Raw genomic sequence first — 14394 nt, 5'->3', positions numbered from 1 at the left:
AGGGAGGGAGAAAGGAAAGAAGGAAGGAAGGAAAGAAGGAAAGAAGGAAGGACAGAAGGAAAAAGGAAGGAAGGAAGGAGGAAGGGAGGAATGGAGGGAAGGGAGGGAGGAAGAGTGGGAGGAAGGAAGGAGGGAGGGAAGGAAGGAAGGAAGGAGTAAGGGAAGGAAGGAGGGAAGGAAGGGAGGAAAGAGGGAAGGAAGGAAGGGAGGGATGAGGGAAGGAAGGGAGGAAGGAAAGAGGGAAGGAAGAGGGGCAGCTGGGTAGCTCAGTGGATTGAGAAGTCAGGCCTAGAGACGGCAGGTCCTAGGTTCAAATCCGACCTCAGACGCTTCCCAGCTGTGTGACCCTGGGCAAGTCACTTGACCCCCATTGCCCACCCTTACCACTCCTCCACCTAGGAGCCAATACACAGAAGTTAAGGGTTTAAAAAAAAAAAAGAAAAAAAAAGAGGGAAGGGAGGGAGGGAGGGAAGAAGGGTTGAAATGCTTTACATCTCTTACTGACAAGTTGAAATGTTATTTCTTCCTTCTCTTCAATGCTTTCACCTCCCTATGCAATCAAAAGTGATCTTTCTTCCTCAGACCTCATATGACATATCTATGTGTGCATAATGCTGTATATTTAAAATATTTATTTTAAATGTGATGTTGAGAACATATAGGAAGAAAGGGAAGGAGGGAGGGGGGAAGGAAGGAAACATTTACTAAGTACCTACTGTTTAGCAGGTACCTATATATGTAGGTGCCACATGTTATTTTTCAGATCGTATGCTCTCTAAGAGCAGGGATTGTGTGTGTGTGTGTGTGTGTGTGTGTGTGTGTGTGTGTCTGTTTGTCTGTCTGTCTGCCTGCCTGCCTCATCTCTCTCCCACTCCAATTCTTCCTTGGGCACTTAAGATGATTTTCCTTAAGCACAAGCCTGATCACAGCCCTCTACCCTGATTCAATAAACTCCACAGGCTCCCTATTGCCTTCCAGGAGGAAATAAAAAATCTTTTGCTTGGCATTCAAAAACTTTCCTAACCTAGCCCCCTCCTATCTTTCCAATCAAATGATTTTGTGAATGCTTGGCAACAAGCATAAGAGGTGTTGAATATTCAAAGAACCAAATACTCTTTTTAAATCTCATGGTTTATCCTGGCCCTACTGCTTTGTCATTTGTGTCCATGGCACAAAACTAATAGTGGGAAAAACCAATAGTGGACAAAGCTGTGAAAATCAAGGCTGTGGCCCCAAACTATACTGGTCTTCCCTACCAGACACTTACCATAAAAAAAGAAAAATGCCAGTTTCATTGAAGAATGAAGCAATAAAAATTATTAATTTTATTAAATCTTGGCCTTTGGGGACACATCTTTTTAATATTCTTTTTTTTTTAAATAACTCATATTTATTTTATACAACAGGCAAATCACATCAAAAGGTAGCAAACACACAGAATAGACAGAACAACTCAACATTTTGAAACTTGGGGAATTTGTAAGGTCTTTTAGGATAATGAGGATTATCTCGGTTTCTTTTCTCCTTTTAGCTGATTCAATAAATGTTTCATTTAATTCCTTTGGAAGAATTTATTTTCTTGATATCCACACTACTCAGAATCAATGTCCCATTTTTGAATTTTCCAATTTGTCCTGCTGATCCTGTGGACAAAATACTGGGAGCAGATTTTTTCCTTTTGGACTTCCGACTATCCTTTGAACCTTTTCTCTTCTTTTTTTCTGAAAGCGTCTGTGACCTGGGCCATTCTTTTTTCTTCTTCTTTTGCTGCTTTTTTTTCTTTGATCTGCTCTTGCAAAACCTTGTAATTCACGTAATTATTTTTGGGGGGCTTGGCACCCAGCATGATGGCTCTCTCCTGTTTAAGAATCCGTTCTTTCCCCTTCCCATAACCAGTGATCCCAAATCGATGCACTTCCAAACGGGCCTTCTCCAAATTAAACTCTTCCATATCTGATTCCTTCTCAGGGATGTTGACTTTTGTCTTCGTGTCCTCATCTTTGGGAGGTTCTAGTTCCATTTTCTTCTTTTTTATTCCAGCTCTGAAACTCAACCACTTCCACTGGGTCTCTTTTGCCCTTCTTTAGCAAAGGAGTAGGGGAAATCGTTGCAGAGACTTCTGGAGGAGGAGCAGGCCCAGTGGAGCCCTCGGAAGGGTCACAAAGAATCTCATCCTTAAGCTTTTTGAAGAAGCTAACAGTACTTTTCTTTTGACCTCTGGAAAGAGACTCTGGCTGCAAGTCTGTGTTCACTGTCAAGGCTTCTGTGGTTATGGAATCTCTCTTGTTCTCCTTTTTGTTTTTGCTTCTTTTCAATTTCTTTTTATCTACTGTCTCTCCTGTGCGAAATCGTAGTTTGTGCAGCAACGTGTCCAGGAGACTCTCAGGACTGGAAAAGTCCTGTCCTCCCGGCTTTTCCTCCTTGGCCATTATGGGAGATAGGGAAAGGAAGAGATGAAAAAGCATCTTTTAGGGTGGTGACCCAAGCCTTTCCTTCCACGATTATTAACTATGAGACCCTGCCCTCTTTTTAATATTCTGCATGACAAAATGGGAAGTAAATATAGATGAATTCTACCACCTGCTAGTTGTCTCAGGGAAAAGTCTTTTTGTAGTTCCTTGACTTGCAAGCTGAAATGGTCCTTTTTTCATGGAACAGTGTTTTTACTTGAAAGAATGACTAACAAATTATGGTATTTAGTCTCAAGTATTTGGCAGACTTTTCTAGCAAATGAACAAAGTGAGCCTGTCTTTTTAAGGAAAAACAACTGACTCTTTTTGCCGGTGATAAAATATGAGCTTTCAACTAAAAATTAGAATTTTAGAAAGCTTATATCTGGGTGCTTTGACACCTTCCCAATACTTAAAAGACTTCAAGTGAGGTTGGTAGTGATAGTGATGGATGAGACTTTTCTATATCATGCAATGAAATATATCAACCATTTAGAAGATTTGTATAACTCAGTGTACCAATATTTTCCAAATAACCAATGCTTGAAAAATGCAGGTGAAAAAGATCCATCACAATGTAAGGTTGACAAGTAGATTTTAACATTAGAGTATGAAAAGTTCATCGATACAATCTCAGATTCCAACATATCATAATTTACCTTTAAGAATTCACCACTTGAGTTGTGAATTGATCCAACCATTCTGGATGGCAATTTGGAACTATGCTCAAAGGGCTATAAAAGACTGTCTGCCCTTTGATTGAGGCATACCACTGCTGGGTTTGTACCCCAAAGAGATCATAAGGGAAAAAGACTTGTACAAAAATATTTATAGCCTCGCTCTTTGTGGTGGCGAAAAAATTGGAAAATGAGGGAATGTCCTTCAATTGGGGAATGGCTGAACAAATTGTGGTATCTGCTGGTTATGGAATACTATTGTGCTAAAAGGAATAAAGAACTGGAGGAATTCCATGTGAACTGGAACGACCTCCAGGAATTGATGCAAAGTGAAAGGAACAGAACCAGGAGAACATTGTACACAGAAACTGATACACTGTGGTAAAATCTAATGTAATGGACTTCTGTACTAGCAACAATGCAATGACCCAGGACAATTCTGAGGTTCTTATGAGAAAGAACACTATCCGCATCCAGAGAAAGAACTGTGGGAGTAGAAACACAGAAGAAAAACAACTTCTTGAATACATGGGTTGATGGGGATATTATTGGGGATGTAGATGCTAAACGATCACCCTAGTGCAACTATCAATAATATGGAAATAGGTCTTGATCAATGATACATTTAAAACTCAGTGGAACTGCATGTTGGCTATGGAGGAGGGGGTTGGAGGAGAGGGAAAGAACATGAATCATATAACCATGAGAAAATATTCTAAATAAAAAAGAAATTTAAAAAAAAAAAAAAAGAATTTGCCACTTTAGGGCAGCTGGGTAGCTCAGTGGTTTGAGAGCCAGGCCCAGAGATTGAACATCCTGAGTTCAAATCTGTCCTCAGACACTTCCTAGCTGTATGACTCTGGGCAAGTCACTTGACCCCCATTGCCTAGCCCTTACCACTCTTCTGCCTTAGAACCAATACACAGTATTTATTCTAAGGCGGAAAGTAAGGCTTTAAAAAAAAAAAAAGAATTCACTACTTTGGGGCAGTGAGGTAGCAGAGTGGTTAGAGGCTAAGGCCTGGAATCAGGAGGCCCTGTGTTCCAATCTGGGCATAGACACTTCCTAGCTGTGTGACCCTGGGCAAACCACCTAACCCTGTTTGTCTAGCCATTACTGATCTTCTCTCTTAGAATTAAGACTAGGACAGAAGTGTAAGGGTTAAAAAAAAAGAACTTTCCACTTGTTGAATTTTGTTATAGAATCTACAGTTGCCTGAAAGGGCTTGTTTTATTAATCAGCTATATATCTGTGAAACTGGATTGCCACCTTATACTTTAATCAAAACAACATACTGCAACAGATTTGATAGGAAGCAGATAGGAGAAGCCATAGTTAATTTGGTTTTCTATTAACCAAAAATTAAAAACATTTGCAAAGATGTAAAATAATGCCACTTTCCTCACAAATTTTTTGACAGTATGTTTATTTTTCATAAAATGATATTATTTATGTTAACTTATAATAGGTCTGGTCTATTATTTCTTAATGAATTGGCAAATATTCTTAAAATTTATTGGTTTCTATTTTTAATATGATAAATGTAAATAGTTATAACCCACATGAACAAAAGCTCTTTGAGGTCCTCACATTTTTAAAACAATTTTTTTAATCCCTATCTTCACACTGGAATCAATACTATGCATTGGTTCTAAAGCAGAGGAGTGCTTTGCTCAGGGTCACACAGCAAGGAAGAGCCTGCATTCACATTTGAACCTAGAACCTCCCATCTAGGCCTGGCTTTCAATTCAATGAGTCACTTAGTTGCTCCCTTCCTCAATAATTTTTAAGAGTATAAAGGGAGGGGGGGTTGCTAGATGGCTGGAGAGCTAGGACTGGAGAGGGGAGGAGAGTATTGAAAAAGAAATCTACCTCCAAATGGAGATAGATTTATTGCGAAGGACCTAGATGGATTGATGATGGGAAAAACCCAACTGGGACCCTCCCAGGGCCTGTAAAGCACAACCTTTGAAATTATAGAAAAACCAAGTTTATTGAGGTTAGGGAAATGGTAGATAAGGTCCTAAATCTATTCAGCTCTAACTCCTCCCACCTTTTTATACCCCCCTCACGGGGATGCCCTTCTTACCAGCTTCCTGATCTTATCTAGACCCCCCAAACTAACTGACTACCTAAATATCACAGATTGTCTAAAAGGCTGAGAATACGGGACTCACAGATGGACTGAGTCCTTACCCAAAGCCTAGGGTTGGCTTCCCAGGTAAACCCAACGTCCCTGGCGAAAAACCCTTGGGTTTACCTTAATCAAGTTGTCTCTGACAGGTTGATCTCAGCACTTCAGGGAAAGACAGATCTCCTTCAAGGCAGTTCCCCACACCCAGGAATTTTCTAATCTTTCCACAAGATTAGTCTGTTTCCAGGATATGACAGAGCAAAAATCCTCTCTTCCAGCTCAGAGAGAAGCCAATTCAGGAGTGACCATTAATCTTAGTTAATTCCCAAGATCCTCCTCTCCCAACTTTTCCTTCCAGAATCTTCTCCCAGGGTTTGTGTCTAAATTCTCCTTTCCTCTTAAAGACAATCTATGTATTTTTTCCTATCACTTATGACTTATCCTTACAGTACCTAAGGCTAAATTTAAAATCAGGAAGATGAGCAAAGTTCAAATCTGGCCTCAGACTCTGTCCAGTTGTGTGACTCTGGGCAAGTCACTTAACCCCCATTGCCTTGTCCTTACCACTCTTCTGCCTTGGAACCATTACTTAGTGTCAATTCTAAGATGGAAAATAAGAGTTTAAAAAAAGATCTGAGATTGAGAAGTTTGAGAACTGATATTCTATGCAATTCTTTAGGACTATAAGTTGCAGGGAAGGTGCTGACCACCACTGATAGAGGCAGTTTCCTCATTTAGGACTTCCTTGTCCTAATGAAATTTCCATCCAGTCCCTAGCCTTATTTTGGATTAAGACTTCTGATTATTTTGGTATAGGGAATTCCCAATGAAGACACTTCCTCTACCAATACAGATCAGCACCTGTCCTGTGACTATAAGTTTTTAACCTCATAGTGTGTGCCAAAAGCAGAACTTGAACCTGGATCTTGCTGAATCTGAGGCCAGTTATTTATAAATTCAGAAGGCCCTTACTATAATTTTTTGGCTCTCAGGTTTAGAAAACTCTTTAGTAGGCATCACTTTACACTATTAGTTATCTTTTCATATCCTAGATGTAAAACAACAAAAAAACCCCCAACAAAATAAAAACCCAAAGCCCTATATAAATGTTATCACCATCATTGTCTTGTCTTTTCAACTGGAGTATCAATATTAGGCATCTATCATATTTTAGATAATAAATAAATATCTATTGATTCCTTAATTGAATCGGATCATAGGATTTAGAACAGGAAGGGACCTTCTAACCAAGTCTTTTAATTCTATAGATGTAGAAAAAGATTTGGTGACCCTATGTGTGCCGCAGAATGAGCACTAGATTTGCAATCAGAATGTCAGGGTTCAAATCCCCCCATCGCTGCCTCTAGCTACCTGTCTTTTCACCCAAACTGCGCTCTCCAAAGTTACTAACAATCTCTTAGTTGCTGAATCCTTTTTCTCAAGCCTCATTCCCCTTGACTTCTCTGCAGCCTAGACACTATTGATCACTCTGTCTTCCTCAATACTCTCTTCTCTCTGGGTTTTAAGGGAACTATCCTCTCCTGTTTTTCCTCTTACCTAGTCACGGCTCTTTCTTTATCTCCTTTGCTAGTCATTCTTCATCATTTCAGTTGTGTTAGACTCTTCATGAGCCCATTTGAGGTTTTCTTGGCAAAGATATTGTAGTGGTTTGCCATTTTCCTATGCAGCTCATTTACAGACAAGGAAACTAATACAAATAGGCAGCCAGTAAGTGTCTAAGGCCAGATTTAAACTCAGGAAGGTGAGTCTTTCTGACTCTAGGCCTGGTGCTCTATCCACTTTGCCACTTAACTGCCCCTGTCTCCTTAGCCATATCCTCCTCCAGATCATGCCCTCTAATGGTAGATGTCCCACAGGTTTCTGTTTTGGGTCCTCTTCTCCTTTTATGTTATATCTCTTAACGATCTTCTGAGTTCCCATGTTTTAATTACTATCTCGATATTGATGATTCTCAAATCTAATTATCCTACCTTAACATCTCTTGCTGATCTCCAGACTCACATCTCCAAATGCCTTTCTGACATTTGAACTGGATGTTCAGTAGGCATCTTAATCTAAATGTCTTCGAAACAGAGTTCATCTTTCCCCTTAACCTTCTTCCCTCCTAGCTTCCCTGTTATTATAGGAGGGTAATATCATCCTACCAATCCCTAAAAATTACTCTGGTTTCCTCACTGTCTCTCACCCACCATATCTAATCTGTTCCCAAGGTCTGTCTCCCAATTATGTCCTCCTTTCTCCTTTGACACCGACACCACTCAGGTTTAGGTCCTTAGCACCTCACTCCTGGACTATTCCAGTGGCCCGTTAGGGGAGTGGAGGGGCTGCTACAAATCTCTCCCCATACCAATCTATCCTCTAGTCACCAGTGATTTCCTCAAGATACAAATCTGACATTTCTCCCTTGTACTTAATAAATTTCAGTGGGTACCTGTTACCTCCAGGATCAAATACAAAATATTCTGTTTTGAATTCAAAATCCTTCATGGTCTGGTCCCCTGCTATCTTTCCAGACTCTTTACACCTTACTTCTTGACATTTACTCTTCAATCCAGTGTCTGACCTCCTGTCTATTCTATAAATAAGATACTTCCATCCTTCAGCTCCAGGCATTCTCTCTGCTTGTCCCCTATACATGGAAACCTCTCCCTCTTCTGCTCTGATGACTGACTTCCCTAGCTTCCTTTAAACTACAACTAAAATCCATCTTCTACAGGAATCTTTTCCTTGCCCCTCAATTCCAGTGCTTTATCTCTTTTAGTTATTTCTTACTTATGGCATATATAGCTTGCTTTGTACTTATTTATTTGCATGCTGTCCCCTCCATTATAGTGAGCTCCTAGATGAGAGAAACTGTCTTTTGTCTTTTGTATCCCCTAATACTTAGCACAATGCCTTACATACTTGTTGTTTAGTAGTTTTTAGTTGTGTCCAACTCTTTGTGAGCCCATTTGGGATATTTTTTGGTAGAGATACTAGAGTGGTTTGCCATTTCCTTCTCCAGATCATTTTAAAGACTAGAAAACTGAGGCAAACAGGGTTAAGTGTTTTGCCCATGGTCACACAGCAATAAGTGTCTGAGGCCAGATTTGAATTGTAGTAAATGAATCTTCCTTACTCCAGGTCAGGCACTCTATTCACTGTACCACTGCGCCTTGCACAGAATAGGCACTTAGTAAATGTTTATTGAATTAAATTGAGACAGTGGCCAGGACATAGAAGAGAGTTAGGAGAAGTAGATTGTATAAGTTGAAGTATTTCTTTTGTTGATGTTATTGTTCAGTAGTTTCAGTTGTGCTTGACACTTTGTGAACCCATTTAGAGTTTTCTTGGCAAAGATACTAGAATGATTTGCCATTTTCTTCTCCAACTCATTTTATAGATGAGTCAAGAAGGGTTAAGTGACCTACCCAGGATTCCATAGCTAGTAAGTGTCTGAGGACAGATTTGAACTCAGGAAGTTGAATCTTTCTGACTCCAGGCCCAATGCTCTATCCACTGTGCCACTTAGTTGCCCAAATGTACTGTGTTCTCTCCTAAAAACATTCTCTTAGAAAATAGCAATAAAAAGAGTGCCCTTCATCTAGAACAGTGATTCCCAAAGTGGGTGTCACCGCCTCCTGGTGGGTTCTGCAGCGATCCAGGGGTGCAGTGATGGCCACAGGTGCATTTATCTTTCCTATTAATTGCTATTAAAATTTTTTTTTTAATTTTAAACCCTTAACTTCTGTGTATTGACTTATAGGTGGAAGATTGGTAAGGGTAGGCAATGGGGGTCAAGTGACTTGCCCAGGGTCACACAGCTGGGAAGTGTCTGAGGCCGGATTTGAACCTAGGACCTCCTGTCTCTAGGCCTGGCTCTCAATCCACTGAGCTACCCAGCTGCTCCCAATTGCTCTTAAAATTTAAAAAAAATTAATTTCCAGGGGGCTAAGTAATATTTTTTTCTAGAAAGGGGGCAATAGGCCAAAAAAGTTTGGGAACCACTGATCTAGAACAAGTATTGGGGTTTTTGTTTGGTTTTGTATGGATTTTTTTCATGTTTATTTTTATATCAATATGATTCTTTACATGTAGCAAATGGTTAATAAATACTTGCTGAAAGTAGTACTTGACCTAGGCCTGGAAGGAAAAGAAGAATTTCAGTGTGCAGAGATGAGGAGGGAGTGATTTCCAGGCTTAGGGAACAATCTGCTTGAAAGTAAGGGTGAGAAACAGCTGTTCTTTGTCCTTTTTGAAGAGGACCAATTATGGATCCTCTTGACTGGTGCCTGAATTGGATTTAAGTGAGGCAGTGTTGTACTGTCATCAGCTTCACTCTCTCTTCCAGGTTCTTCAAAGTCCAGTGTCCAGACAAAAGTCAGAATGACCAAGGATGGCCTTGGTATCTTTGATAGCTGACCAAGCTCTAAGTATTCCACAGGACCTGCTTCCACCACTTTCATGGCTGTGGAACAAATGGTTCTTATCCACCCATTCCACTGGAGGTAGACACCCCACCTAACTCGCAAATGAGTTGCTGCCCATTGGTTACCTTCAGCCTGGTCTACTGGGACAGTTTTACTGAGGTGTAGCTGTTGCACATGCTACAGCTTCTTGGAGTCATAGGCAAGAGAGTTGCTGGGTAATAAGTGAACCCCAAAGATGGAAGAGCAGCCCTGAAAAGGACTCAGCAATTCCTTGCCCCAGAGGTGCTAGTCCTCCCTAAACACCCCCTACACATTCAGGGTGAGTATATTTCCATTAAAGAGTGCTTGTTTTACCTTCTCTCTTGTGGTCCCAGGGACTGAGGGAAGCCCAAATCCATCCCTTAGGGCTATCCAAAATTCCAGTGGAGCTGCTTTGTGAGGAAGAGGGCTCTGTCTCCAAGTCAAAGTTGGGCAATCCTTTTGGGGAATAATGTGACAGGGATTCCTGTCTATGACTGCCTTAGGCTAGATGGCTTTGAGATTCCTTCTATTGCTTCAAGTCTGGAATTCTGTCTTTGAATATTTTTAACAAGTGAGAAGTACAAGGAGAGAGGTCCTTGGGTCCAAAATAGGGCCAGTGAATGGAAGCTATGGGAAGGCAGATTTAGCCCAGCATAAGGCTAGAGTAATGAGAAGTATCTAACAATTGAATGAACTGCCTTGTAGCAGTGAGTTACTGCCTCACCGAGATGTTCTAAAAGAAACTTTCAAGGATGCTGGGGCATGAATCCCATCCCATCGGTGGACAGGAATTCACATTGGATGCTATCTAAGTTCTTTCCAACTCCAATCATTCCTCACCCATTCACCCATTAGGCTTGTTGTTTTATTGGTATAGAATTCCCTAAAAAGAATTCCTTCTATCAAGACAGATCAGTACCTTCTTTTTAACTTAAAGCAGCCTAGGCCACATGAGAGATTAAAGGACTTGCCCCAGGATCTCAGAGCAGTCAGTACCTGTCAGAGGCAGAACTTGAATGCATGTCTTCCTGACTCTAAAGTCAGTTCCCTATTTACTAGACCACACTTCCTTTACAAATCTATATATTTCAAACATTTTTTTTTTTAAATCCTTACCTTCTGTCTTAGAGTCAACACTGTGTAATGGTTCCAAGGCAGAAGAATGACTAATTTAAAATTTCTTTAATTAATTAATTTAGAACATTTTTCCATGGTGAAATAATAAATAAGTACAATAAATAAATACATAGACTGTCAGGACCCAAAGGGATTCATATTCTATCCCTCCATTCCCTCATCCCCTCCCATAGCCGATGCACATTTCCACTCAGTTTTACATGTGTCATTGATCAAGACCTATTTTCATATTATTGATATTTGCGCTATGGTGCTCATTTTGAATCAATATCCCTAATTATATCCCCATCCACCCATGTGATCAGGCAATTGTTTTTCTTTTGTGTTTCTACTCCCATAGTTCTTCCTCTGAATGTGGATAGTATTCTTTCTCATAAGTCCTTCATAGTTATCCTGGATCATTGCATTGTTGGTAGTAGAGAAGTACATTACATTCGATTTTACCACAGTATATCAGTCTCTGTGTACAATGTTTTCCTGGTTCTGTTCCTTTCACTTTGTATCAATTCCTGGAGGTCATTCCACTTCACATGGAATTCCTCCAGTTCGTTATTCCTTTGAGCACAGTAGTATTCCATCACCAACAGATACCACAATTTCTTCAGCCATTCCCCCATTGAAGGGCATACCCTCATTTTCCAGTTTTTTGCCACTACAAAGAGTGCAGCTATAAATATTTTTGTACAAGTCTTTTCCCTTATGATCTCTTTGGGGTATAAACCCCTTTGCTGTCATTTTAGCCAATCTGCTAGGTGTGAGGTGATACCTCAGAGTTGTTTTGATTTGCATTTTGCTAATTAGTAGAGATTTAGAGCACTTTTTCATGTGCTTATAGATAGCTTTGATTTTTTATCTGAAAATTACCTATTCATGTCTCTTGCCCATTTATCAGTTGGGGAATGGCTTGATTTTTTGTACAATTGATTTAGCTCCTCATAAATTCGAGTAATTAGAACTTTGTCAGAGGTTTTTGTTATAAAGATTTTTTCCCAGTTGGTTGCTTCCCTCCTAATTCTGGTTGCTTTGGTTTTGTTTGCACAAAATCTTTTTAATTTAATGTAATCAAAATTATTTATTGTACATTTTGTAATTTTTTCTAACTCTTGCTTAGTCTTAAATCTTTCCTTTCCCAAAGATCTGACTAATATATTATTCTGTGTTTACCTAATTTGCTTATAGTTTCCTTCTTTATATTCAAGTCATTCACCTATTCTGAGTTTATCTTGGTGTAGGGTGTGAGATGTTGATTGTTATGGGGATAATTTGAGGAAAGGTGTGTGGGATAAGGGAATTTGAAAGGAGGTTGTCAGAAACTTGCTAAGTGGGTAATCTAGGTTACAGGTAGGCTGGAATTAAGGAGATTCAGGATATAATAGGGCTGAAGTCAGGAGTATAACACAGAAGGGAAACAGATCTTCAGGGAGAGGAGAAATTAAACTAAACAGACAAACAGCAGGCTTTACAGACTGTGACTTAGACTCAAACACAGGCTGAGGGAAATAGACTAAACTGAAATTAACAAAGAGGGTTTAGTTAATTTCACAGGAAGGGACTTGTTTTGAAGTTACACCTTCCTTCAAGATGGACACCCTGGCTTCCTTTCAAGCCCAGAGTATGTTGGTTCTTTCCCTCTTCTTCCCTCTCTTAATGACTAACAGACAAATTATACTAATAGGTCGGTTGAAACACAAAAGGGTTTATTATCTTTAAAGGATGATTTGTCAGGAAAGTGGATCAAAGGAAAGCCCTAACAGTTGTCTCAGGAACCTCAGGTGGGGGAAGGGAGGCAAAGATGGAGTCTGAGTAAGGACCAGCCCTTAACTCAGCTTACAAATGCTATTGTTATCTAAAGGGAATAAATGATGATCGATTAGTTTCTCTATATCTAATATTGTCAAATAACAATTAACCCTTCACAGATTTTGAACTCCTCTCTAATTACTCTCCTTATTAACTCCACAGACATATAAGGTAAGGGAGGGAAGGAAGGAAATAATATTAGGGAAGGAAGATATAAAGGGTTTATCCAAAATAATAATTTCTTAAGTAAATATATCAAAGCTAGGCTAAATTTCAATACTACAGCTAGGTAAGGAGGCAGCTTGGCTGATCAGACAACCTCCCTCCACGGGAGACCCTAATCAACTGACTTTTCCTCAAGATTCCAAACTCCTAACAGCTTTTGGAACTCAGCCAAAGCTTGAAAAAACTATATGACCCCTCTCTCTCTATACTACATGATCTAAACCTAATCTCTTCCATATTGTTTTCCAATTTTCCAAGCAGATTTTGTCAAATAGTGGATTTTTGTCCCAAAAGCTGGGCTCTTTGGACTTATCATAGACTGTCTTGCTGGGGTCACTTACCCCAAGTCTATTCTACTTGTCCACCCTTCTGTCTCTTATCCAGTACCATATTGTTTTGATGACCACTTCTTTATAGTACAGTTTGTGTAAATAGAATTAGCTCTAGCCCATTCATAGTCAAAACTCTACTTAACCTAGGCATAGAGATGATGTCATTCTCATCTCCCTTAGTGGGGAGGGGAGATGAGTTACCCACACGTGACAATAAGTAACAAATCAAGAACTAGGGACTGCCCTTTGGGCAAATGAGTGTAGAGACTGCCATTTGTCCACTTGAATTAGAGGTGGACCCACGGGAAGTGACGAAAGACACTTTTTCTTCAAGTATGTTGGTTACTTCCTGCGAAAGATGTTCTGGCTTTGAACTTGGTGCTGAAGGATCTCTGAGGAGACCTCAGGCAGCTTCTACTCAGAATGGTCTCGTGGGTAAGTTAGGTTGACTTCCTTAGGCCTACCTTGGCGTTTCCAAATTCTACCTTTAAGTAGGCTCTAGCCTATCTGATTGCTAGGCCTTGTGGCTTGTAGCCTTATTATTTAGCCTTTTAATCTTCTCTCTCCGTCCAGGCCTCCGCAGGCCTGGACTAGACTCTCCCTCACTCTATCTCCCTACCTTTTACCCTCCTAACTACCTTAATAAACTACCTTAAACCCAGTGCTGACTTGGGTCTAATTTAATTACGGAATCAATCTGAATTGTTGATTCCTGGTGGCCACACTTTAAATATATATCTGTATATTTACCAAAAATCTCCCTCTTACAAGTTTAAGATCTGGTACTGGTAGGCCACCTTCCTTCACATTTTTTTTCATTATTTCCCTTGATATTCTTGATCTTTTGTTCTTCCAAATGGACTTTGTTATAGTTTTTTCTAATTCTGTAAAAAAGTATCTTGGTAGTTTGATAGGTATGGCACTACATAAGTAAATTAATTTGGGTAGAATGGTCATTTTTATTATGTTAGCTCATCCTACTCATGAGCAATTAATGTTTTTCCTATTGTTTAGATCTAGTTTTAATTGTGTGGAAAGTGTTTCAATTTGGATGCTATACCATTTGGTGCATACATGTTTAGTACTGATATTTCCTCATTGTCTATACTGTGTTTTATTAAGATGTAATTACCTTTCCTATCTCTTTTAACTAGATCTATTTTTACTTTGGCTTTGTCAGATATTATG

The 14394-nt window shown here is 39.7% G+C and overlaps 1 protein-coding gene and 1 pseudogene across 1 annotated transcript in view; one reads left to right on the top strand and one right to left on the bottom strand.

The window, feature by feature from the left end:
- LOC123242097 (phospholemman-like) overlaps positions 1-14394 on the top strand; it is a 236045-nt gene that overhangs the window by 158401 nt on the left and 63250 nt on the right. The gene's annotated exons all lie outside the window — the stretch shown is intronic.
- Positions 1518-2429, bottom strand: LOC123242096 (annotated as a pseudogene).

Source organism: Gracilinanus agilis, chromosome 3 (assembly GCF_016433145.1).
Source record: "Gracilinanus agilis isolate LMUSP501 chromosome 3, AgileGrace, whole genome shotgun sequence".
NCBI classification, from domain to species: domain Eukaryota; kingdom Metazoa; phylum Chordata; class Mammalia; order Didelphimorphia; family Didelphidae; genus Gracilinanus; species Gracilinanus agilis.
The sequence above is the reverse complement of the archived record's forward strand: the minus strand, read 5'-3'. Positions and strand labels throughout refer to the sequence as shown.